This window comes from Erpetoichthys calabaricus, chromosome 16, assembly GCF_900747795.2.
Source record: "Erpetoichthys calabaricus chromosome 16, fErpCal1.3, whole genome shotgun sequence".
NCBI lineage: Eukaryota > Metazoa > Chordata > Cladistia > Polypteriformes > Polypteridae > Erpetoichthys > Erpetoichthys calabaricus.
This window is the reverse complement of record NC_041409.2, coordinates 1,941,909-1,969,334: the sequence shown is the minus strand read 5'-3', so window position 1 is coordinate 1,969,334 and position 27,426 is coordinate 1,941,909. Positions and strand designations below refer to the sequence as shown.

Genomic DNA, 27,426 nt, shown 5'->3' with positions numbered 1-27,426 from the left:
CTTTATGATGTTCTAGTGAGCCAGGTGCCTCAGCCTGAAGCAGTCTGTTGGTTGGGAGTGCAGAGATGGACCATCAGTGGCCTGATGTGATTATGTGATTCCTTTATAGCAGGGGTCTCCAACTCCAGTCCTGGTGAGCTACTGTGGCTGCAGGTTTTCATTCTAACTCTTTTCTTAATTAGTGGCCAGTTTTTGCTGCTAATCAACTATTTCCCTTTATTGTAATTGGCTTGTCTTGAGACTGACCACTGAATTGATTCTTTTTTCCTTAAATGACACCTAAACATAAATTTGATGTGAAGTGAGCCAACAGATGACCGACTAAGTTGGGTCCTCAAACTCCAACCAACTTCACTTCATTCAGTTTCTTAATTTGAAGCCAATTCTCGTTGCTAATTAAACCCGTTATTTAATTCCATGGCGCTCATTCATCCATGGCCGACATTTCCAAAACTGTTGATTTTCTTTTTTATGAGTGCTGTCAAAATGTTTTATGGACCTGATCAGGCCTTCACCTTTCTTTATTTTCAGTTATTGTGTGATAGACACAGGTTGTTGTTTATGTGTTGGTTCATTTTGTGTCTTAATATTGTTTGGTTTGTTAATTAAGGAAACAAGAAATAATTAAGGGGCCTGAGTCTTAAGTTGTGCATCAATTAAAATTAAGACAAAGGGTTAATTAGCAGCAAAATCTAGTAACTAATTAAGAAAATGGTTAGAATGAAAACCTGCAGCCACAGTAGCTCTCCAGGACTGGAGTTGGAGACCCCAGCTTTATAAGAACAGCTCTTCAAAGACAGAAGCCTGTTCAGGCCCAGCCAGTACTTGGATGGCAGACCTTCTAGCAAAAAGCTTGGGTTTCTGCTGCAAGGGGTGTTGGAGAGGCCTACAGGGGGCACTTACCCTGTGCTTTGTGTGTGCCCCAGTGAGGTGACGGGGTCACTGTGCTGCAAAAATGTCACAGTTCTTTGGATGAGATGTCAAACCGAAGGCCTAACTCTGTGGTCATAAAAGATCCCTGGACATTTATTGTGAAGAGTAGGATGTATGGTAATGTCATTCCTGTGTCACCCATCATGGTCTAGTCATTCTGGCCCCCTCATCATCCCATCGTCTCTTTCTCTCACCCCTTCACCACCTAATAACAACTAATGTGTGGTGAGCACACTGGCACAAAAACAAACTCCAGCACCATGTCTGAATGTGCATGGTGTAATAGAAGCTTTGCCAGTCCCGGATCTCCTGCCTTGATACATCTGCCTTGTGTCCACATGATCGCTACGTCAAAATGAAAAAGTGACTTTAAAATGAGAATATACTGTATATGTTAAAATACCTAAAAAGCACAATAATACATTCATGGAAGTGCATAGGTTAAGATGTCTACTGTTGCTTGATGCTAATTATCTGTGTGGTTAAATTGAATTAAACACCAAATATAGACCAAACGTGCCTCGCAGTTAGGAGACCTGGGTTCGCTTCCCGGGTCCTCCCTGCATGGCGTTTGGATCTTCTCCCCATGTCTGCGTGGGTTTCCTCCCACAGTCCAAAGACATGCAGGTTTGGTGCACTGACGATTCTAAATTGTCCCTAGTGTGTGCTTGGTGTGTGGGTGTGTGTGTGTTTGTGTGCCCTGCGGTGGGCTGGTGCCCTGCCTGGGGTTTGTTTCCTGTCTTGCACCCTGTGTTGGCTGGGATTGGCTCCAGCAGACCCCCGTGACCCTGTAGTTAGGATATAGCAGGATGGATAATGGATGGATGGATATAGACCAACATTTGTCATCATTAATGTGACCACTGAGTCTGGGCTCTTCATATCTTTTTTTATTCTGCGCAATTGTGATTAACATACATTTAATTTTTAGTTGCATTTTTTTGGTCTTTATCTGCAATTTTTGTATGTTTCATAATAATAATAATAATTAATTAATTACATTTATATAGAGCTTTTACTTCTGTGAGGGAGGAGCCACTTCAACCACCACTAATGTGTAGCATCTACCTGGATGATGTGATGGCAGCCATTTTTGTGCCTGTACAGTCGCCACACATTAGCTGTTAGGTATGGAAGTGGTGGGAGACAGGGGATGATTAGGGGACAGAATAACTAGGCCTTGGTGGGCAATTTAGCCTGGACATCAGGATACACCCTACTGTTTACGAAGGATGCCCAGGGATCTTTTATGACCACAGAGAGTCAAGTCTTCAGTTTAACATTCCTTATGAAGGATGGTGCCATTTTTACATCACAGTGTCCCCATCACTGCACTGGGGCATTTGGATCCACACACAGACCACAGGGTACGTGCCCCCTGCTGGCCTCACCAACACCTCTTCCAGCAGCAACCCAAGCTTTTCCTTGATGGTCTCCCATCCCAGTACTGGCCGGGCCCGAACATGCTTAGCTTCAGGTGGCCACAAATATCATGAGTAGTGCAGTCTATAGTCCAACCTTACCAAGAGCTTGTCTTTTTGCAAAAATTGTAGTGCAGGGTTTAGAGTAATAGGACAGCGGCCTACTGACGTACTGAATGGCTACAAGATCTTTAGAAGAATCCCTTATGTTCCACAGCTTTCTAGAAAGCACTGTAGAGGGGGTGGGCAACCCATGGTGCAGGCAATTTAAATAGCAGTGCCGTGATCACCAAGCAGCAGGTAAGGTGGAGAGTCTGGTGTGAGGTTGTGCTTGTTTTAAATCCAATGGTGAAGGCGCCTGTTATGCTAAGAGTTGAAGCTGCTCATTCTGCAGTCGCTTCTGTCTCAGTGCACATTAGGTTTATTATTTCAGATCACGTTTCACACCATACAGTTAATTATTGAGCGCCTCCTATCCATCTCTGTTGACATCCCCTTCCCAGTCTCCTGATGCCTATTGGTCTTTCAATTTCATTTTGTTTTGGCACAATTAGTGTGTAGTTGTGAAAGAAGAAGCAGTGAATCATTTAGTTGATTTCATTTACATTGTGACAAGAAAAAAATTGAGTTAAAAGCACAGTGTGAATGTTTTCCTTTGCATCTCATTGTATTTTACACGCCGGATTCCTTTTAATTTTAGCATGGATTGTCTTCCTTACTGTACTGGGGCCTCACTTATAAAACTTTGTGTGGATTTCAACCTGAAAATATGCGTATGTCAAAAAACAAAAATCAAACTTGTTAAACCTTGTTAATATACATATGTGAAATCGCCTTGAACTCCACCCTAAAACATCCTTGTATGGAGCATGCTAATCAACCACACACTAATACGCAATGATGATGCTACAGAATTGGCTGGTAGAGCACCCACCCACCTGCTGCATTCAGGGGTATTTGATTGAGAACTGAGAACACAAGGTCATGTGTGGCATTATAGCACCTCTCCTCTGTGCTCTGGTGGTCAGGGAAAGGTATAAGGTGTAAGACGCCAGCTCCTGAGCTATCCACTATTCCCTGGCACATGTAATCATGATTGCTGTTACAATGAATAGTACAAGCCATATGCAACACTGAGGGTTCGGCCAGTTACTTACCAACAAGCCAGATATCACGTTCAGGACCATCACTTACCATAGTTTCAATAAATGACTCACAGGTTGACCCAGGTTACCAACATTACAACATTTTTCAGCCACATCTTGGCATCATGTGCATTAATGGAATGTCATTGCTCACGGTTAACAAAAGCAGCTTTGTTCTTACTAGATGTCCTTATGGTCCTTATTGGCCTTTTTGTGTTGGCAAAACTTGTTGTTTAATGTAAGCACACCCACACCATGTTGGGTAATGGCTTCCAGCACAGCGGGGATGATGGAGTGGAGCTTATCTGAGATATTCCTGACCTGTTGGGCTAAGTTTACTGAGAAGTGACAACAGGCAGCTGATATAAACTGACAAAAAATCAATAAAGTTCTTCAGGGCAAATACACAGTATTGGCCTTCTTTAAATAGAGAGGGCCAAAATAGAGTTGATATATCATATTGATCGTTTCTGAGCTTTAATATGTTTGTCATGTCAATGCACATTATAATAACAGCTCAGTGATATGTATAATTGTACGCATGAAGCATCATTTTGCTGCTTTGGCTGTGTTGCTCTACTTGATCAAGGGTGTCGTCGCTTCCCAGTTTCTCTGAAATGCTGTATATGGATGGATCAGATTTTCCATTAATTACGCACATTTCCTTCTTGTCAGGTTTTCTTTTATAAATCCATATGTTTGTTTTGGAAGTCACATACACACCTTTTGAACTTGCACAAGCTGAACTTGGTGAAAACACCAAGCAAAAAAAGGAAGTGGGATATCCTATGCAGTGCTGCTATGCTGTGCTTCATCTTGTTCAAGACCATTTTTTAGTAATGAATTTCATGACGACATCAATAATTAACAAAACTGATTAACTGTACATCAGATATTCCTTCAAAATTTGATTATGACCCGTTGGGGCTTCAACATGATCAAGGGATGTGCAGTGCATAAGGGACGGTAGTGAGTCCAAAGCAGCTGTCTTTTAAAAGACACTGACTGCCTGGCATGGAGCACGAGGCCTATACGCGTCAAAAGACTCTACATGCAGCTGATTGTTAGATTTGGTGTTTAGTCAAGGTGGCAAGTACCTTCACAATGCGATATTATCGTGATACTTAGATTACAAAGCCATAACATTATGAGATTTCACATTCTTTGATGTATTAAACAGTAAAATTGTATTCTGTGGTTTATTTATTGCAATGTAATGTTCCTTATATATAGACGAGGGACGTTCAAAAAGTTTCCGGTCTTTTTTTTAACTCTTATTTATTATGAATTTCAAAAACAAATTTCATCACTTTTCTACATAGTTGCCTTCCTTTGCAATGCAATTTTCCCAGCGTTGTACCAACTTTTTAATGCCGGTTATTACTCCTCCCGCCTTCACCATTTCCAACGAAAATATAAAGGTGCAGAAACTTTTTGAACGTCCCTCATTTATATTTATATATATATATATATATATATAATACATAAACATAAACTAATCATTCATTATAGATGTATATAAATAATTTTGCTAAAAATTTGTCAATACGTTAAGGTAATGAATCTGAGTATGTACAATTTAAATGATGTATTTATTTAATTCTGCAAATGCAATTAAAATATCTCATCCGTTTCTCCAGTGACGATAGGGACATCAATTATTACTACACAGTTATGAATTGACCAGTTTGCTCATTTCTTTGGTACCTTTAAATACAAATATTGTGTATTTTGAACATCTGTGAATGTTAATATTGAGGGTGTTTTGCTTTTATTGTTGAACTGTACGTTGTTGGAAATTTGTTGTTAATTTTTGAGTTTGCCGCGCCACCATTTTTTTATTTTTTATTTTTATTTAAGCTTTGACATGTATTGGCTGCATTGTCACTGTTGCTAGGGGATCGACTTCCAGAAGGCACACTGCGTCCCGTCACCAATGCTAAGCTTTCTAACCTGCTCCACCTCGAGTTTAATGTCATTACCTCATGCTTCAGTAGTGAATGTCATTTAGTGATGAACTCTTAGCTTTTCTTTTGTTGACTTCATGAACAGTTTTATAGTGATATTACGTCTTTTAGTCATTGACTTCTGGCTGATATCAGTTCTCACTGTCATTTCCTGAACATAACGTGCATGTCCTGGTCCAGTGGCTAAGCGCAGACTCGTCCAACATCAGTACCTGACCTCACAAATGCTCTTTTGGCTGAATGGACACAAATTCCCTCCGAATTCTGGAGACTGTTATAGGGGGATGGCTCCAGCTGTGATGGTTAGGTGTCCACAAACCTTTCACCATATTGTGCATACTAAAAAATATCATTCATTTTTTTATTTGACTGAAGGAAGTAGTTGGCCTTAGATTTGTCAAATGCTCAATTTAATTACTAATTTTTTTTATTAATTTTGGAAAAGGAAGTCAGGTAAATGTACAGTTTCTCCAGTGGAGATGAGAAAATAAATGACAGTGCATCAGTTTTACTTTTGGGTCACAGGCTGCCGCCGGTGGGTTGTGAGTTGCTATTGTTTATATTGGTAGTGGGTCGTGGCTCTTGACAATCCTGATGATCTTGATCCCCTTCCCGCTCTGATATTTGTGCCCGATTCACCAAGGGGGTCCCCCCTGCCGCTCAGATGGTCACAATTGATTCTCCAAAGGGGGCTCATCCTGCTCTAGCTGATGTGCTTGATTTACCAGGGGGAACCAAGTTGGTGAATCACAGAGACACTAATATGATTATATGGGAAAAAGTGAGAAGAGAGACCAAAAAGTTGCCATCCATGACGTGTGGCATTGATCCAAGCTTCAGCATTTCAAAGGACTCTGCATGCCGCTGATTGTTCAGTTTGATTTTTTGTACCCTGCTAAGGATAAACACATTTGAAAGTCAATGGATGGATGGCAATCATCAGCCCCATCAAAATGTAATATTCACATGATACTTGGATTATGATATGATCATAATGCAATGTTTAATGTTTTGAGATTTATGAAGTATCGTGGAGTTGCATGGTTTATTTGTAATGTTATCATTTAGGTTTTACTTATCTGAATGAAGAGCTGCCCAAAAATGTGTTAATCCATTCATTTTATAAAACTCCATTCATCTAAATGAAAGCTTTTTTTAATTTTTTTTATTGTGGGAATGGAATTAGTACATCTCAACAGTACACATGGCACGGCTAAGAAAACAAATTGCTATACATGAGGCAAACGCTGGTACATTGTCTAAACAGAGCACTGGCGGATGAACATTGAAGAGAATCGTTTTCCTATTCCGTCTATCAATCCATCATCTGTAACTGTTTGGCCCAAGTCAGGGTCCGTTCTGACAACTCTGGGTTCAGGGTGGGAAGGAGCCCTTGACAAGACACCAGCCCCTTGCAGCACACACTGACGCATTCGTGCAGTGCTATCAGTTACCAGGTTTTCCCCCATTCTTTATATTTAGAAATCAAGGTGGATGCCATCGTATCGATTTATCTAATTTGAACATATGCTTGCTTTTGAAAGTCTGCAGCCAAGAATGAACTGGATCAATATCGTGTTCTTGAACATCTGTGCAGTTGGAAACCTGTGGAAAAAAATGAAAGGGAGAAAAAAAAAGCGCAAGGCACTGTGCTTCCTGTGGGACGGGCAGAATGAGTAAAGCTTAAAGGCCTTTTCCTCGCCAGTCTCAGTACGACTGCAGCCTTGCAGTAAGATAAGTGCTTGGGGTGGGTTTGGAGCAGACTTTTCTTGGAGGTTTTTGGTGCTTTGTGTGAAAGGTGCTATATAGCGCCTGACCCGGCACAGACTGATGCAGAGGCACATACTTAAACAAACAGACTTTTATTTTCTCTTCAGCCGTGGGTCACACCTTCCCCGTGTCCCACAGGCCCAACACAGTCCCACAAAGCATTTAACACACCAAAACACTCTTCTCCTTGACCACCACTCCTCCTCTAGCTTAGTCCTCCTGCTCCCGACTCTGGCTCTCGAGTGGTGATGGCTGACCCTTTTTATAACCCACCCGGAAGCGTTCCAGGTGCTTGACCACCTGGTCCTAATTGCACTTCCGGGTGGGGCTGCAGATTCGTCCAGCCGGGCTGTTGGAAGCAGACAGCGCCCCCTAGTGGCCACCCCGGGGCCCCAACCAAGCTGTGGAGGACTCCATCTCCCTGCGGGAGGTTGGGGAATCAGCGTCAGTCAGGGAGGCTGCCACCAAGCGCCCCGGGGGAGGTATTCAGCTGTCCATGGCTGCTCCCCTGGAACATACACAGCAGGGGCGTCCCGGCCGGGCATGGGACCCGGCCATTCATCACATTTGTTATTACTTATTGTTGAAATCATTAACAGCAAAGGTGGAACAAAGCACAGTACCACCATTAGCAAGCTCAAAGTGATGTGCCTTAGAGTTTACTGAGGGATCTACAACACAGGCTCATGTGTTTGGGACATTTGATGCCCTTTAATACCACTCAATCATCACTTGAATGCCATGTCCTATTTGAGTGTTGTTGCTGACCATGTGTATCCCCTTCACGGCCACAATTCACCCATCTTCTAATGACTATTTCCAGCATGATCAACCACCACGTCACAAAGCAAACTGATTTCACGAACATGACAATGAGTTCAGTGTTCTTCAGCGGCCTTCCAGATCTGAATCCACTGGAACTCCTTTGAGATGTGGTAGAAAAGCAGATTTGCAGCAGAAATGTCCAGCTGACAAATCTGCAGTCATATCAACATGAACCAGAATCACAAACCAATGTTTCCACCATCTTGTGGAATCCGTGCCCTGAAGAAATGAGGCTTTTCTGAGAAGAGAAGGAGACCCTGCTCAGTATTGGGATTGTGGTCCAAAGAATTTGCTCAGTGGGTTTGTCAATCATATCCACTTAGTCCATCCTCTCTCAGTCACGTAAGTGGCCTTTATTGCAAGCTTGGTCAGTTATTGGCGCTACATAATTTCTTATTACTTCTGTAGAATGCAAATTCTTTCCCAAAACAGGGACCAGGAGTGTTTTGTTTCATTTTGTTTTTCACTCATCATGACCCCCATGTGCTTCGCTCTGCCAGAGTAATCATCCTGTAACTCTGCTAAGCTCCATATTGGTATTGACTATTGGATCACCGCTGGGCTCTCTTGCTCATTGGTAATGCAGTGAATGGCCTTTTTGTGTCTTGGAATGCTTGACAAATAAATGAGCTCTTATGTTATAAATCTGTCCCCCAGGCAAGTGCAGATGGCATCTTAGAGACCAGGTGGCTGACAAACACGGAATACAGTTCAGGCAGGAAGATTTGTAAAATGGCAACCTCACATCCAATTATCACACGAGGGAAGAGGAGACCTAATGAGAGCCAAATAAGTATTTGTTATACATCACAGCAGTTTTGATGGGGACAAGCCATTCAGTCCACAAAGCTCTCAGTCCTATGCACCAGATTTTTTTTGACAAAATAACTTCAAGGCGAGTTTTAACTCTTACTGTCTACCACGTTACTTGTATTCTCTGTATGAAGAGAAATGTTCTGCCCATAATGAGAACTCATTTTAAAATGACATCTGGGATCCACTGGACTAATTCATTTCATAAGTTTAAACACTTCAGTCATGTCACCTCTTAATCTCTATTTGCTTAAACTGAACAGGTTCAACACCTTTAGCTCTGGAAAACGCAAATACTGTATAAAAAAGAAATGAGCAAAAAAGTTATCAACCTTTCAGATACTGTTGTGTAGAAGGCGTCTGATGCAGAAATTAGAGTTTTCCATTTTTTTATGTTTTGGTTAACTTTTAGGGAAATGTTGTAATATTGCAGCGTTGGGCCTAGCTGGGAGTAGAGTTTCTGTCTCTGTACTCACACTGTCTAAACAAATATAAAGAACAACTAAGGCTTGAATTGCAGGTTTGACTGCTTACGTACTTCATAAGACTAGATATTATGAATAATACAATTGCCCTGGGTTTGCTTCCCAGGTTCAGAGTTCAAGTTCAAAGTTTATTGTCATGTGCACAGTACGGAAGCACATTTCCCTGTACAATGCAATTCTTTCTTTGCTGTCCACACCAAATGACAAAACCAAAGTATAAAGATAAACATAAATAATAAGTAGCAGATAGATAATAAGTAACAGAGGCAGCATAAAGTATAAAAACAGAATAGAAATATAAACTGTAATGTGCAGGTAGGTGTGTGATGGACAAGTCAAATACAGTTACAGTTGTGTGAGGTAGATAGAATGAGGTGAACCACGGTTATAAACTCCAGTCAGTTAATTAGAAGTCTAATGGCCTTGGGAAAGAAAGAGTTCCTTAGCCTGGAAGTCCTGCATTTCATACGTCTATACCTCCTGCCTGAGGGTAGAAGTGTGAACAGTTCGTGCTTGGGTTGGGTGGGGTCCCTGAGGATCGAGGCAGTTCTCCGGTGGACTCTGCAGTTGTAGATGCTCTGCAGAGAGGGCAGTGGGTTTCCTCCCGGTGTTCCGGTTTCCTCCCACAGTCCAAAGGCATGCAGGTTAGGTGCATTGGTGATCCTAAATTGTCCCTAGTGTGTGCTTGGTGTGTGGGTGTGGGTGTGTGTGTGCCCTGTGGTGGGCTGGCACCCTGCCTGGGGTTTGTTCCTGCCTTGCACCCTGGCTCCAGCAGACCCCCGTGACCCTGTAGTTCGTATATAGCGGGTTGGATGATGACTGACTGACTGACAACAATTGCATTTTTATGAATCATAATTTATTAATAATAAATTAAAAACGCAGGATAAAATTGTATTTAGAAACTTAATCAACTTAACGGAAACTGTCACAGAGCCAGTGTTCATTTACAGTGATAGCCCCAAAGACAGTTCTTTCTATTTAAGAAGCAGAGACGGACATTGCACTTGCTGCATGGCGTCTTGGTGTATCCTTTACTACACTGTCTGCAGCGTCCCCTCTTTGTCTTCACAGAGAAATGTGCAGTCATGTCCTTGCACACATCTGGAGGGGCAGACACAGATGTGCCCATTTGCTGGACTCCATCACCTGAAGATGGTCTCTTCTGAGCATTCAGATGGCTCCTTGATGTCAAAGGGCTCCCTGATGCTCTTATTGCAAACGCCGAGACCACTTCCATCCCTCATTCAAGAACATTATCACCTGCCCCTGATCAATGTAACTACCACACCCCCGCCAACTTACCAGAACATTCAGAACTTGTTTCTGCCTAATGCAACAAGCACATGATTGGGCAAACAAAGAAAGTCCAGAAAACATCCTAGGATCAGTACTCTTTAAATAATATATAGATAGTGTTTAAAATACTGCTACAGAAAGAGCTTCAGGTACTGCAACCAGAAATAACGTATTCCTTTTTTTAATTCTGGTCAAAAGTCTGAATTGTAACAAAGAAATGTGGAAGAAAAATGAGATTAATGAGTCACATAGTCATTCAAGGTAAATATAGGTATTGCACATACATTTGGTATGCTCTCCACATCTCTATATATTGTGACAAGGACGAGACTTCAGACATTATAAAAGTTTGGGGCAGCCACCCGCATGTTATATCCCGGCTGCAAAAGTTTGAAAAAAGTTTAACAGAGATGTTCACACGACTGAGTCCAAAATAGAACTGATGAGGTTGGAGGTAAGATGGCGGCTTTAAAGGCCCAGAGAGGAAGTGATGTTGTCAAAAGGGCCTGAACCAGAAGTGATGTCATCAGTGGCACCAGAACCTGGTGGGATTTCCTGGGAACGGTCTGCAAGGAACTGAAAAAGACAGCATACTCTGCCGCCCCCAGGTCTGATTTGGTATTACCAATACTTAAGTCCTTTAGCTGCCTTCTACTCGCACGTGTGTGACAATATGTAAAATCTAATGTCTGTCTGTATGTCTGTCCACTTTTCACGAGAGAACTACTTAATGGATTTAGATCGGGTTTTTTTCTATAATTTGCTTGAACATTCCAGTTGATTTTGCAACTCTCATTGCGTTAAGTATCATAGTTCACTTGCAGGAGCTATTTATTTGCGCTAATATGGTTGGCGTCCTTCAACATATGCAATAAGATGCTGCAGATGTTCTATCAGACGGTTGTGGCGAGCGCCCTCTTCTACGCAGTGGTGTGCTGGGGAGGCAGCATTAAGAGGAAAGACACCTCACGCCTGGACAAACTGGTGAGGAAGGCAGGCTCTATTGTTGGCATGGAGCTGGACAGTTTAACATCTGTGGCAGAGTGACGGGTGCTCAGCAGGCTCCTATCAATTATGGAGAATCCACTGCATCCACTAAACAGTGTCATCTCCAGACAGAAGAGCAGCTTCAGCGACAGACTGCTGTCACCGTCCTGCTCCACAGACAGATTGAGGAGATCGTTCCTCCCCCAAACTATGCGACTCTTCAATTCCACCCGGGGGTATAAACGTTAACATTTAACATTATACAAAGTTATTGTGTTTTTTTCACCTGCATTATTATCAATCTTTAATTTAATATTATTTATTGTATCAGTATGCTGCTGCTGGAGAATGTGAATTTCCCATTGGGATTAATAAAGTATCTATCTATCTATCTATCTATCTATCTATCTATCTATCTATCTATCTATCTATCTATCTATCTATCTATCTATCTATCTATCTATCTATCTATCTATCTATCTATCTATCTATCTATCTATCTATCTATCTATCTATCTATCTAATCAAAGAGAGAGGCTGCAGGCCGAGGGGACGGGGAAGCGTGATGTCAGGAGTGGGGGGCAGGACAGGGCCCTCCTCACTCATGCGCCAGCCTCTGTTCAAATCGCTCTATCTCTCACCATGTTTTGGAGCGGACCTTGCCTCCACTTAGCTAGCGATACCTGTTTGTTTTACTGCAACATGGGCGCAGCTGCAGGGGACAGCTAGTTAAACATATAGCATCTGTTTTAGAAGTAGCATAAAGGGTTAATAAATATAGTCAAGCATATCAGGAAATCAGGTGAAGGTCAAGTGAACAACAAGGAACAAGAAAGTACTTGGTGATGCTTTGAAGAAGTGGTCGACCGTCATGGACCCAACAAGACTTGGCAGTTGTCACATACACAGAAACTCCATGAAAGAATAAGAGTTGAACTCAAGGAGTATTAGAAAGTATTATAAAGGACAAGAACGTGGTGAAATTAGACTTTCTATTTTGGGTTTGTATTTAGATGTGTCTGCGGTGGGTTGGCGCCCTGCCCGGGATTGGTTCCTGTCTTGCACCCTGTGTAGGCTGGGATTGGCTCCAGCAGACCCCCGTGACCCTGTGTTCAGATTCAGCAGGTTGGAAAATGGATGGATGGATTTAGATGTGTAAGCTAATGAACTAATCAGAGTAAATATCAGATGTTGTGCAAGCGTGAATTCATCTCTGCTATGCCAGCTCAGTTGTCTATAAATAGGACTCTCTGTCTTTGGTAGGTGACCATTCTGAGGTGGTCTCTGCTCGGGACCCAAGCTTTAGCAGACAGCTGTGATGGGGTGTGCACTCTTCATGAAGAGAAATTTAAACAAGGTTCCTCCTGCCTGGCTCTTCGGGTTGACTGATCATTTTATATTCAAAGAGGTCCTAGTTGAGGACAAAATTTTTCTTTCTTTGATATACCGTATATACTCACGTTTAAGTTCTCCCGCGGATAAGTCAGGGCTTGATTTTATTGTATAATTTCTGGTATTTTATAATGTCAGTCATATAAGTCGAATGAGGTCCAAGAGATAACAAAATGCTAACGCCCACCTGAGAGAGTAACCACGGAACACACTGCCTTTATTTTTCTATGTGGGTGCGGCAATGCGCTGTATCAGCGTGCGCTCCTAACCTCTCTGTCTCTCTCTCTTGTGCCCACACGGTAATACCCAAACTATTCCGAAGCGACGTTTGCACTGTTTTGTGTTTTGTGTATCTCACGTCCTCATACACCTTTATCATAAGAGCATCCCTTATCTACGATGGAGCATTCGATCAGAAGAAAATATGAAGCTGGTTTTAAATTAAAAGTCGTTGAAGTGGCGAAAGAAATTGGTAACTGCACGCTGCAACAAGGTTCGATGTGTCTGAGAAACTGGTGCAAGATTGGAGGAAGCAAGTGTCGTAGTTTTGAACGGGCGTATAAGTTAGGGTCTGATTTTATGATTGATTTTTCGGGTTTCAAGACCCCACTTATACACGAGTTTATACAGTACTTACAATTTATTTTTTCCACAAAATACACTTTTGAATCACCATTGACATTATACTTCCATGATTCTATTCTAGTATTTTATTTCCATATGTGAGCATGAAGTGCAGTGTCCCCATGTAGTGTAAAAGGTACATGTGCTATTTTGACTACCAACCTCACCTGAAGTTGTAGAATCATAACACAGTCATGACAAGCTCAAAATCAAATTCCACAGTAACTAAGTATCTACATGCTCTAGACATTGTAATAAACACTCCAAAATATTTCAGGCATTTTCGTTACTTGAATCTTGTCATCTCCTGGAGATGAACTTCAAGGAAAGTTTGCAGTTAGAGTGAGTTCATGGCCGGGTGTACAGTAATCCCTCGCTACTTTGCGGTTCACTTTTCGCGGATTCACGACTTCGCGGATTTTATATGTAAGCATATCTAAATATATAACACGGATTTTTCGCTGCTTCGCGGGTTTCTGCGGACAATGGGTCATTTTACTTCTGGTATTTGCTTCCTCAGTTGGTTTGCCCAGTTGATTTCATACAAGAGATGCTATTGGCGGATGGCTGAGAAGCTACCCAATCAGAGCACGTAGTTAAGTTCCTGTGTGCTGCTGATTGGCTCAGCGACGGAGTGCTGCATTAACCAGGAAGTCTCATCTCACTCATTCAGCATTAACGTGCTCTTGCTACTGCATTCAGGGGATTATCACCTTCATCGTCATCATTTTTACTGCGCAGCATATTCATCACCATCATCACGTCATATATAGCTACGTGTACTTCGCTGTACAGTAAGTGTAAACTTATCTACCGATTTCATATTGCTTAGCAGTTGTCCCTGTTATTAATAGAGTAAAGGGTGGGTTGTAAACAATACAGGGAGGGTTTAAAAACGTCCAAATACACGTTAAATAATTAAATAAATATGGTGTCCCTACTTCGCGGAAATTCAGTTATCGTGGTCGGCCTTGGAACCTATCTCCTGCGATAAGTGAGGGATTACTGTATATACACATTTAATATCCAAAAGCATTGCAAGGCTAAACAATAGAACTCCTTGACGATGTATTTTTATTTTTAAGAGAGCTAAAAGTACTATCATTTTCTAACAGTGGGCCTTAATCTGCCCTCGCAGTTCAGACCTCTTAGCCCTGGAAGCAGCCTCGATGGCCATCTCTGGACCTTCTCTAATGCTGTGATGTCTTCTTTGCAATTAGAAGACCAAAACTGCACACAGTAGACTAGGTGAGTCCTCACTTGTGTATTACAAAGCTTGAGCATAACCATTGGTTGTGATGCCTTCATTGTGGGGGTAACCAAGAAGTGAGGTTTGGTTAATCTGGGGCGAGATCGGTTTTCGAGGCAGTTCACCGTTTCTTCTGTCAAACCTGCAATGAGACTGTGGGGGCAGGAGAGATGGTGGAACCAGATCATATTCTGTGGGTATCTATGGGAGGTGGCAGAGAAAGGGCACCCTGCAGGTCTGTCCAAGGCTGGCAGTGAAGGAGCTGGAGGTGCGGCCAAGCTCAGGGAAAAGAGTGTCAGCTGATACATAGCAGCAGAGAGTTGTGCGATTCGCTGTGTGCCGAACTGCGGTCAGCATGGCCATAGAAGTTGCACCATGGGGATGTTGCAAGTGGAGTGAATGAGTCCTCACTTGCTTCTTGATCGAGGATTGGTAAAGTTAAGTGGTGCAGTCGCCGTTGATGAGTGCTTATATCAGCTACTTTGGAGGCTGGCGTTACAAGGGGAGCACTTTATAGATCCTGCTGGAAGGATTTGAATCACCTTTAACTATTAATGGTACTCTTGGTTGTACTGCACTGTGTTTTATGAATCTCTGTTTATTCAGAATTTACTGAATGCACTTTTGAGACTTAAATTGCCATAAATGTGCACTTGCACTCTGGATGATTTAAATCCTTGTTGTTGTCTCTCACACGCTGCTGGCCCATCCTCGGGGGTCAAAGCTCCATTTGGTGTTGCGTATGCATCCCCTGACAGTTAATAATGAAGAGTCCACCACAAATCCCAGGTTCTTCTCATAAAGGGAACGTCAAGTTTCAGATCTCCCATTTTGTACTAATGTACTTGTACTGTAATAATACTTTACATTTACTTACATTAAATTTCATTGTTCACAGATGCGCCCGAGCCTGTGTGTATGCTGTCCAAGTCTCTGTAATGATTTCTATATTTTCTGCACATTCCCCCAGTATGGTGTCGGCTGCCAGCATACCCAGATCGTTTACAGGTGTATTAAAAATAAGGAGCAGTGTGCCCAGCAGTGCTCTCTACGGGACACACAATTTTACCTCACCAAGCAGCACATTTATCATCACCTTTTAACATAACGTTACATTGTGAACACCATCTTAACATTACACTGTTGTCCTGGACAGACCACCTATGATGTTTTGCAAAGTAAATCTTATTTTGGTACATCAGGGGCTCTGCCGTTGTCCTAAACTGTTAAATGAAGTGGTTAAGAATAAAGTAGGGGATTGTAAAAGGTTGGGTTGCTAGGCAACTGGTAGCACCATCTTGCATGAGGTTACATAATAATATGTCAGTTATACACAGCGTAGCATTTCAAGTTCTTGTCTCTGTCCTTAGACTGACAGGAGTGTGTGTATGTGTGTGTGTGTGTGCGTGCGTGGGGACAACTTCGGCTCCACAGTGTAGGAGATGTGGAGGTGTTCCAAGTGAAGTACTTGCTGAAAGTCCTCAGTGGGAGATCTGCTCCCTGCTTTTTCCTTATATAGGAAAGTGCCAGACCTGTGAGCTAATCCCCGAAAAACAACAGGTCTCCCCCAGTCAGCTGACCTGGAGGACCATGAAGCTTGAGGTGCTCCAGCAAGCAGTCCAGTCCAAAGTTATCCAAAATGACTGATGCCGTGTGCCAACAATACTGGTACAATGAGATCTGGTCATAGAGTGACTGGCAGAGTGTTTGTTACATGAGTGCAGTGGTACACCTTGCCCAGATATAGACTCAGCTAGTGCAGGCAAAAGGGGGCTCAGGTTGCAAAAGGTACCACCCATGAAGTGAAGGGCAGAGGAAGCTACTCGGCCAGTCTTAGAAAAGAGGGTGAGACAAGCCAGGTGGCCCTTCACTGTGTGAGCGTGTAACTTTTCCAGTTCGTGTGTTACTTTTAATATAATGGAATGTAATATTCTCAGACCTGTTTGATCCCATTCATGGTCATGGAAGCCATAACCTATCTTAACTGCAATGGGCAGAAGTGATGACCCCATAATCCTACACACCTGGATGGAGTGTCAGCCGAGTTTATTATCTTTTAGTGTGTTTCTAATGGATTCTGAAAGTCTTCAAGGCCCCTTCACTTATTTCACATTTTGTTATATTTCAGTCTTGTGCAAAAATCATTTAAAATTCATTTCTTCCCACATCTAACAAAACATATTTGCCCAAAATTACAAAGTCACGTTTTACTTTCGATCAACTTTTTAAAAGTGATTTCAGAAAGTTTAGAGACCTCTTTCCTTTTTCACGTTTTCTTACATTGCAGCCTCGTGCTAACATCCTTTAAATTCATTTCTGACTTCATCAAGCAAAAGCCAACACCTCAGAATGTCAAAGCGACAACGGGACGTTTTTGGAAATGTATTAAGAATAAAGAACTGAAATATGCCATTGACACGAGTATTGAGATCCTTTACTATGACACTTGAAATCAGGCTCGGGTGCATTGCATTCCAATGATCATCATTGAGATGATTCTGCAGTTTTTTTAAAGAATCCACCAGTGATCAGTTTGCTTTATGAGACTGATGAAGAAAGGTGCCCACCGGTTTGTAGAAGGTCCCACAGGTGAGCAAACACAAAGCCATGAGGTCAAAGGAATTGCCTTCTGAGCTTAGAGACAGAAGTGTGTCAAGGCAAAGATCTGGGGACGCTACAGTCACATTTACGCAACATTGAAAGTTAGCAGGAGCAGAGTGGCCTCCATAACTCTTAAATGGAATTAGTTTGGAACAATCACGACTCAACCTGTGGGGAGATGGGAGAAACTTCCAGAAGGATAACCATCACTAGAACATTCCACCAAGCTGAACTTTATGACGTTTTGGCCAGCCAGAGATCTCTCCTCTATTTAAACAAACATGGACGCTTGCTTGGAGTATGTATGCAAAGTAGCACGTAAAGACTCAAATTGTCAGAAACAAGATTCTCTAGTCTATTGAAACCAAGATGAGTGTCCTGTCTGAAGGAAACCAGGCACCGATCATCACCTGAAGCATGACGTGGGGTTGTATTTCAGCATTAGGGAATGGGAGGCTTAAGAGGGTTGAGAGAAAACTAAAGAAATCAAAGTACAGCAACATCCTTATTAAAATTACCTGCGCCAGAGCACTCTGGACCTCAGACGGGGCTAACAGGACAACAGCCAGAGCCTGGAACTGACCCCAAATTAACATCTCTGGAGAGACTGGACTGTATCTGTCCACGCACAACCAACCTGATGGAGCTTGAGAAGAACTGTAGAGGAGAAAGGCAGAAAATCTCCAAATCCACTTGTGAAGCTCATCAGGCTTTAATTGTTGCCATAGAGTCTTCAACAAAGCTTTTCATATTTTATAAATTTACGAAAAATGTCTAAAATCCTGTTTTCACTTTGTCGTTTTGGGATACTGAGTAGAATATTATTTGGATTTCTAATTGTATCTAAGTAGGGTGGTGCAGTGGTTAGAACTGTGCCATCACATTTTCAGGATGCAGAGCTCAGTTGTTTGCTATTCTGTGTTTTTCTCCCATGGTAAGCTCATTTTTTGGCCCAGTATCGTTGAGTCCATACTGATCCAGATTGCAGTTTGACAACCGATAGACAGAATGATTGAACTATTTCTGTTTTAGTCCATGCAATATTTATTCATCTTTTATTTGTTTAGGCATTGATTGGCATCAATTGATTTTTAGAAATGATCTGTTGATGGTTTTAACTAAATGTGTTGTCTTTCCAAATCTGGTCTTATTTTTATTCAATCGTAAGTCACAATAGTTTGTTGGTTTCTTCTCTCTCAGGTTAATAAAGACATGCGGCATCACACATTGCCATGCGATGACGTAAACAAAATGGCTGCAGTTCTCTCTTTGAGTGCGTCCATCGGGGAAATGCCTGTGGAATCCCCATGAAAGAACAGAAGTGTGTACATCCATTAAAGATATCCAGTAGTATTCATTAAGATCATTTCCTTTTCAGTGAAGAAGATAATTAACTGATCCCCTGTGTTATCGTGGGGTGAGTGGAACTCATCAAGAGTTTAGTTTTTAGATTGGTCTGCTCTCACACCCTAAGCTTAGCACCCCCAGAACGATGCACGCACACACACAGCCCAATCCACGTAGGCACTGTTCACGAGTAATGAACACACTACCTGTCACTCGTCAGGACCCTCCGTCTTCAGCGCAAGCGCCATATGGTGTTTCTGGATATATCCCAGACTTAAATGTTACTTCCCATCCATCCATCCATTTTCCAACCCACTGAATCCGAACACAGGGTCACGGGGGTCTGCTGGAGCCAATCCCAGCCAACACAGGGCACAAGGCAGGAACCAGTCCCGGGCAGGGTGCCAACCCACCCCAGAAATGTTACTCTAGACATCTAAACATCCTTTGGTTATCTGCCACTTAGCAAGCAACAGTGTTTTACTTCTGCCACACTGTTCCTCTCTTGGGGTGGCCCCCTCAGCCTCAGCACCCAGCAGGAAAAGAGAAGCAGCAGTCTTCCCTGCACCGTGGACCCAGGGCTTACTTCTTCGCTTCAGTCACTCTTGATATAAAGAGAAAGTATTGAAATTTAAAAGCAACTTGGTACTGTATGTGGTAAAATGGCATAACACAGTAGAAGAAAATGTAATAGAAACTATAAAGAGATGATAAAGTCTGGATGTACAGTATATAGTCTTACATAGCTTACTGTCAAAAAGAGGATGTTGTCCTGGGCGTCTGTTAGATTTGGCAGATGGAGACAGAGATGCCAAGCTTTGCTCGGTCCTTTGTTTTCCTGTCACACCTCATTCACCAATGGGGCGTTATGGTGCAGGGTGACTCTCCTGATTCAATGACCAGCCTTGTTTAGCCATAACTCCAGTCTAGGTCATCCCCTAGAAGTAGCCAACTTTTGGTCCTGTCAGCTTTTCCTTCAGTTTCAATGGATGCACAAATGTACTTTGATAACTTGAAAGAAAGGATGTGCTTGGTCATAAAATGCTGGTGAAGAAAGACCCACAGGTGTGATTAGGCCGTAAATTGCCTTCAAGGTTCCAAAAAGCAGTTCATCACAGTCATCTGAGTGAAAACTTGTGCTTCATGCAGATTGCCTCTTGCTTTTTAATATGCTGTCTGTATGTCTAAATTCTGATTTTATCCCCCCAGAATATCCACCTACACAATGACAGCTGAGAACCTTTTCTGACTCCTTGTGTTGCCTTTCAGTGTAAAGGAGATGGTGGTGGAGGAGGCGTTTTGAGGATTGGGATTAACGCTGCTTGGAGTTTGCTCACTGTGTGAAGATATTACTAGAAATGTAGGAATTCATTGTTTATGGCTTTAAACACGTTCAGATTGAGATACACCAGAACAACTGCAGCTCAAACAGCTTCAGGGAGTTGCCTAGTCCCCTAATCCTGAAAGTTTAAATTTTAAATGTCACGTTCTGTTGGATCTTATGGCTAACTTGAAGTGTTTTTTGAGTTTAGTTTTCTCAACTGTGTTGCTTTAAACTTAAGTGGGTTTCAGTGTTTATTTCCTGATCTTTTCTTTTCCATTTACTTTTTTTTTCTTTACATTTACATTTCTTTCGCTTCTCTGAGCGGTGCTGTGGTTGTTGGGGACCCTCTGCTGCCGCCACAGTCCATGCATCAGTTTATGATGTAATGAAACTTTATTTATTAAAAAGAAGAGGCCACTTACACCAAATGATAAACTGTCTGGGCATTTTGAAGTAAAAAGACTAATTTAAAGAGTTCCAGGTTTTTAACTTCTTCTAGCTTCTGAATCTGTTTTGGTTTTCCCTAATCATGAATGGTTGTCGTATTTAAAGGACCCTCAGATCTCAGAAAATACAGAAATATTTACAGATAAAAAGATTCACTGGTCACTGCTTGAACTAGGAGCCCCAAAGCACGCAAGTCCCAAAAATGCCCAACCGAGACAAGCTACGTGGAATCTTTATAAAATAAAAAGGTTTATTTCCACAAACTGTCTGAAGGCACAAATGAAAGGCAAAATGGAATTGCTTGTAGCATCCAAAGCAAAGAAATCCCAAAAGGGATTCAATCTGCAAGGTCAAAAAGCATGGACCAGGAGGTTGAAAAAATCCAGAATTTTACAAAAAGCACAGCGACACCAACTGCCTGGCACATTGACAATGAACTGCCAGGGACTGTGGGAGACGCTCGGGACTTAGAGGCAGAGGGCAGTTTCTGGCGGTGATTGGCAGGTGGCCCCACTCTTGGGGGACCACCCACATCATAACTGGAAGCATAAACCCAGTCAATAACCTGCAAAAGTATCAAAAATGAACAAAGACAACCTAAAACTTGAATTTGATCCCCAGCCAGCGATGTAGCAATTGTGGCAACTAGAACTTTCTAAGGTTTGCTTTATATGCTCAGCTTGTTTATTAAGCTGTAGAAAATAATAATACATTAAGATAACTACAATTCCAAACATGATATATTAAACCCTGGGAAAATCTCTGAAATGGTGTGAAATTTACATTCCCGAATTAAGCAGATAAACTTCACCAACATGTTTGGCATGTTACTTCTTTCTATTGAAAATACGGGTAATATTCTTTGTATAGCCAAGGACAAACATGCCTAATAAATTTTAGAAATGTTATTAACAATTCCCTAAAGTACTGCTGGGCCATTAGTAAGCCTATAGGGCATTGCAGGGGGCTCGCTCCTTTAATCTCCCGCTCTGATTTGAATTAAATTATAAGCACTTGTTAAATCCAATTTTGTAAAGATCAGAGATTGTGTTCTGCAATTTGCTCAAGTAAAGGCGAGATGAAGGATAGGGATAATTGCTTTTAATAGTGATTTCATTTTGTGATCTTTAATCAGTACAAGTTCATAAGTACCAGTTTTTCTTGAAGAGAAGCACATGCTGTCTGCTCATTACGAACGAGAAATAAAATAATCAACTAGGTTTTTCTACATATAATCTTCCATAGCTTTGTTTGAACGGATAGTAAATTTGTTGTACAGTTTCCCTGTATGGTTGTAGAAATAAAAAGAGTACCCTGACAAGAGCTGCTCGCTGTTGCCCTGTGAGAGATCCTAGCTGAGTTTTGTTTCTAGTGTTTTGCCTGATTTGTGTTGCCTGTTTTTTTTTTTGTATTAAAAACAACTTATCATGGCTCCTCTTCTGATTGGTGGCACTAATGACTGCCAAGGAAGAAACAGGTGGTTTTGTTAGGAACTGAGAGTCTCAGAGTGCAACAGTCTTAAAAACGTCCAAGGATGGCCACTTGGGAGGATTTACCGTCAAACCCTGGCTAGTAACAAGGACAAGACAGAACCTAAATAAAATCAAAATGCACTGTCATAATTAGAAGCACCAAAGAGCAGAAAAAGCATAAAGGAGTTGTCAGCAGAGTGATCTAAGGTGAACATAGTCTTAGTCTTGGTACAGAATTCAAAGAAAGTTTACAAAACAAAGCAGAAGGTTCAAAATCCAGAAATCCAGTAAATCAAATAATAACTGTAAACACAAGTAAACTCACTGACTGCCTAACACATTCACAATGAGCCTCCAAGAACTGTCGGAGACCCTCCGGTCTTATAGAATGGACGACATTTTCCTGGCAGGTATTGGCAGGTGGCCGCACCTGCACAACACATGGAACATACGCAATCAGAGAAAAACGTGAACCAGAAATCACAGTCAAAAAGGACATAGCAAGACAGGGTCAGGAGCCAGGAAGTGAAGGACTATTTATTAGCCGAATAGAGAGGCCAGTAATCAGGAAATCAAAACGAGTCAAAACCAAGAGGTGACATTAATATAATAAGCCACATGGCAAGTTGTTAGAAGTGATCGGAGAACTTTATTCGAAAATGTGTGATGCTGATCGTTTAGCCCAACAACAATGCATTTAATCAAAAAGAATATGGTGTTGCAGGAGAAATAATTTTAAAAAAATGTTATATATAATAAATATATAAAAACAAAAATAATGAACCCATGGAATTCATTGACCTCTGAATCCCCAAAATAACAACTCAATGACTTTCTGACTATAAAAAGTTAAACTAGAGTCGGATTATGACAGTTGTCCAGTTCTACGTAACTCCTTTGCTCACACAGTTGCAATGCTCTCCAACCACACAGCTTGGTTCCTCACTTTGAAAGTCACTGCTGGTGGAACTTGATGAGAAGGTCTCTGTCTTTAAATGTTCTGATGGCTCAGGGTGGTACCTGCGGTTGTTTTTAACATTGGAATCAAGCTTAAGTTGTAACCTGGAGAGGACAATAATAAGACAAAACGTAAAACAAAAATTATTTTTTATTTATTTTTTTTATATTTTTTATATTTTTATTTTATTAATTTTCATTGTAATCATTCCATACAAACAGATCAATTTATAACCCAACAAAATTGAAGACAAATCAAACCCCACCCCTGAGAAGGAGAGCTTAGCTAAAGGAAAATTGCTTAAGGCTTTTTAATAAGACAACATTAAACAAAAGAAAAGGGAGAAGTAAATATATATGTAAATAAGAGATGGAGAAGGGAGTTAAATGCGGTAATAGTTATTTCTCTTATTCTAAAATAATATTGATTAAATCCTGCCAGGTTTTGAAAAAATTTTATACAGATCCTCTAACTGAGAATTTGATTTTTTCCAATTTCAAATAATATAAAACATCGGTTTCCCACTGACTTATAAGAGGAGAATTAGGATTCTTCCAATTTAACAAAATAAGTCTGCGTGCCAAAAGTGTAGTGAATGCAATCACCGTTTGCTTGTCCTTCTCCACTTCAAGTCCGTCTGGAAGAACACCAAACACAGCTGTTAATGGGTTAGGAGGGATTGTGACCCCAAGGCTGTCTGAAAGGCACTTAAAAATTTTTGTCCAAAATGATGTTAGTTTGGTGCAGGCCCAGAACATGTGACCCAGTGAGGCAGGAGCTTGGTTGCAGCGCTCGCAGGTTGGATCCTGCCCTGGAAACATTTTGGACAGTTTTAAGCGAGACAGATGAGCTCGATATATAATTTTTAGTTGAATAATTCTATGCTTTGCGCATATAGAACTCGAGTGAATTCTCTGCTTTGCTACCTTCCACTCCTTTTCTGATATATTGATTAAGAGATCTTCTTCCCAATGTCCTCTTGGATCTTTGAAAGGTAGGGATTCTAATAAGATTTTATATATTGCGGAAATAGTGTTTAATTCCTCGAAATTGAGCAGTATTTTTTCCAGCATTGTGGAGGGTGCAAGGTGGGGGAAATCGGGCAATTTCTGTTTAACAAAATTTCTAATTTGAAGATAGTAAAAGAAATGTGTAGCTGGAAGGTTGAATTTTGAACGTAATTGTTCAAAAGATGTAAATATGTTGTCTATATAAAGATCTCTGAGCATTTTAATCCCAAAACTTTTCCAGGTATTAAAAACTAGATATACTTGCAAAGGTTGAAAGAGGTGGTTCTCTTGCAGAGGTGCCACTGATAAAAGATTTTCCATCTTAAAATGCTTTCTAATTTGGTTCCATATTCTGAGTGAGTAAAGCACAATTGGGTTATTAGTATATTTGCGATAACTTGTATTTATTGGAGAGCAGAGCAGGGAATATAAACAGGATTTTACTTCTATTGCGGACCAAGCCTGTGTATGTTCATTTATTTGTGTCCAGGTTTTTATGGCTTGTATGTTTGCTGCCCCGTAATAAAACTGAAAATTATGTAAAGCCATGCCACCTTCTGCCTGAGGTCTTTGTAGGGTCGCTCTTCGGATACGTGGGTGTTTTGAGTTCCAAATGAATGAGGTTATTGTTGAATCTAACTGTTTAAAAAACGATTTATTGATATATATTGGAATGTTTTGAAATAAAAAGAGAAGTTTAGGAAGGATATTCATCTTCACAATGTTAATTCCTCCAGCTTGAGTGAGATGAAGGGTTGACCATCTATGCAAGTCTTGCTTAATTTTTTCCATACAGATGCCAAAATTTTGTTGATAAAGAGCTTTATGTTTACTTGTGATATTTAACCCTAGGTATTTAAACTGATCTGCTATGGTAAAAGGTAGGGTGTCTAATCTAATATTATATGCTTGTGAATTCACTGGAAAGAGTATACTTTTATTCAGATTAATTCTAAGACCAGATATCTTTTGAAATTCTGTTAGTGCTGTTAAAAAAGCAGGGACAGTGTTTTCTGGGTCTGATATATATAAGACCATATCATCTGCATATAGAGAAATTTTCTGTTCCAGTCCTTCTCTGACAATCCCCTTTATCTGATAAGAATTTCGGCAGTGAACTGCCAGTGGTTCAATAGCGATTGCAAACAGCAGTGGCGACAAGGGACATCCTTGTCTGGTACCACATTCTAGCTTAAAGTAGTTTGAACAAATGTTATTAATACAAACTGAAGCTTCTGGATTGGTATACAGTAGTTTGATCCATGCACAAATATTCGGGCCAAACCCAAATTTCTCCAATGCAGTGAAAAGGTAATTCCATTCAATCATATCAAATGCTTTTTCTGCATCTAATGATAGTAATATCTCTGGGGTGTTTGATTTTGCTGGTGAATATATTACATTAAACAGGCGTCGGAGATTTGAAGATAGGTGTCGGCCTTTAATAAATCCAGTTTGATCCTGTGATATTACCGAGGGCAGCACTTTCTCCATCCTTCTAGCTAGGATTTTTGAGAGTATCTTAACATCATTATTCAGGAGTGAAATTGGTCTGTATGATGCACATTGTAACAAGTCCTTATTTTGTTTTGGAAAGACGGTGATTAATGCTTGTCAAAATGTTTGAGGTAGTATTTGGTTGTCTCTAGCTTCTGTAAATGTTGCCAATAAGAGGGGAGCTAGCTGAGTGGAGAATTTCTTATAAAATTCTACGGGGTAACCATCAGGGCCTGATTTCCCGCTTTGTAGTGACTTTATAGCGTCTAGTAATTCTGTTAGCGTTAGAGGTTTATCCAGTTCCTCAGCACTTAAAGCATCTATTTGTGGTATCTATGATGTATCCAGAAATGCATTAGATTGTGTGTTGTCTTCTTTGGGCTCAGTAGAATATAAAGACTTATAATAATCTCTAAATGTGTGCATTATATTTTTATGGTCAATAATTTCTTCTCCATTCTTGTTGGTGATTCCAGGTAATGCATTGAGAACTTCTTGTTTGTGAATTTGTTGAGCTAAAAGCTTCTTAGCTTTTTCTCCGTGTTCATAGTAATGCTGTCTAGACTTATAAATAAGTTGTTCAGTTTCTTTAGTTGTTAAGATGTTAAGTTCTGTATGCAGGGCCTGCCTTTTCCTGTGGAGAACTTCATTTGGACGCCTGGCTTGTTCTTCATCTATTCTAGTAATTTCACTTCTTAGCTCTGACACTTTCTTGGTTTCTAATTTATTTCTGTGGGAAAGATATGAAATAATCTGTCCTCTTAAGAAGGCCTTTAGAGTTTCCCAGAGTGTTCCTGCAGAAACCTCTGTGGACGTGTTTGTCTCTAGGAAGAAGCTGATTTGTTTGGATATAATTTCTGCGCAGTTCTCGTCTGCCAATAAAAGAGGGTTAAGACGCCATCTACGAGGTGAGTGTGAGGGGCTTAATGATTTTAGCTCCAAGACTAGAGGGGTATGGTCAGAGATAACAATTGTGTCATATTTGCATGATTTAATTGTAGGCAGGAAATTATTATCTATAAAAAAATAATCAATTCTTGAGTAGCTATAATGCACTGGTGAGTAGAACGAATATGTTCTTGAGTTTGGGTTAAGAAACCTCCAGGGGTCTGATAAGTTGTGATCATTTAAAAACTGTGTAATTATCTGTGCAGTATTAGATGTCGTCCCCCCTGTCACAGGAGTCCTATCTAAGAGTGGATTTAAAACACAATTAAAGTCCCCAGCCATTATAATTTTATGAGTGTTCACATTGGGAATGGATGCAAATAGATTTTGCATGAATTCCTTATCATCGACATTGGGTGCATAAACATTTATCAGAATCATTTTACTGTTAAATAAGTTGCCCATGACCATCACATATCTCCCTTCAGGGTCCGATACTACATCTGATGCTACAAATGGAACTGTTCTATGTATGAGGATTCCCACCCCTCTAGTTTTCTTTATAAAGCTAGAATGGAACATTTGGCCAGTCCAGTAAAACAAAAATTAGAGTGAAAGAGTGGAACGAGAAGATCGAAAGTCAGAAAAATACACTTAACTGGGCCAAAACGAGAGACTTAAATCGTAGGCAGGGAGAGAAGAGCCTTTTGATGAACAAGCTTAGCATGGATTTGTTTCAGTTGAATCCAAACTTGGACAACCAGAATGTGCACAACACTGTCCTTAATGACATTGACCTGGTGGTGTCACTTGAAACACATGACTGTCAACAAAAAAGTCCCAAAATGGCCCCACTCAAAAATATTACATGAAGAAGGAGAATGCAAAAATTCTTAACATACAGCAGATTCATAAAGTATTCACTTTTTACACTTTTTGTTATGTTGCTTCCTTGTGCTAAAATCTTTTACA

The 27,426-nt window shown here is 40.9% G+C and overlaps 1 protein-coding gene across 1 annotated transcript in view; it reads left to right on the top strand.

The window, feature by feature from the left end:
• LOC114666349 (alpha-(1,6)-fucosyltransferase-like) overlaps positions 1 to 27,426 on the top strand; it is a 362,150-nt gene that overhangs the window by 188,478 nt on the left and 146,246 nt on the right.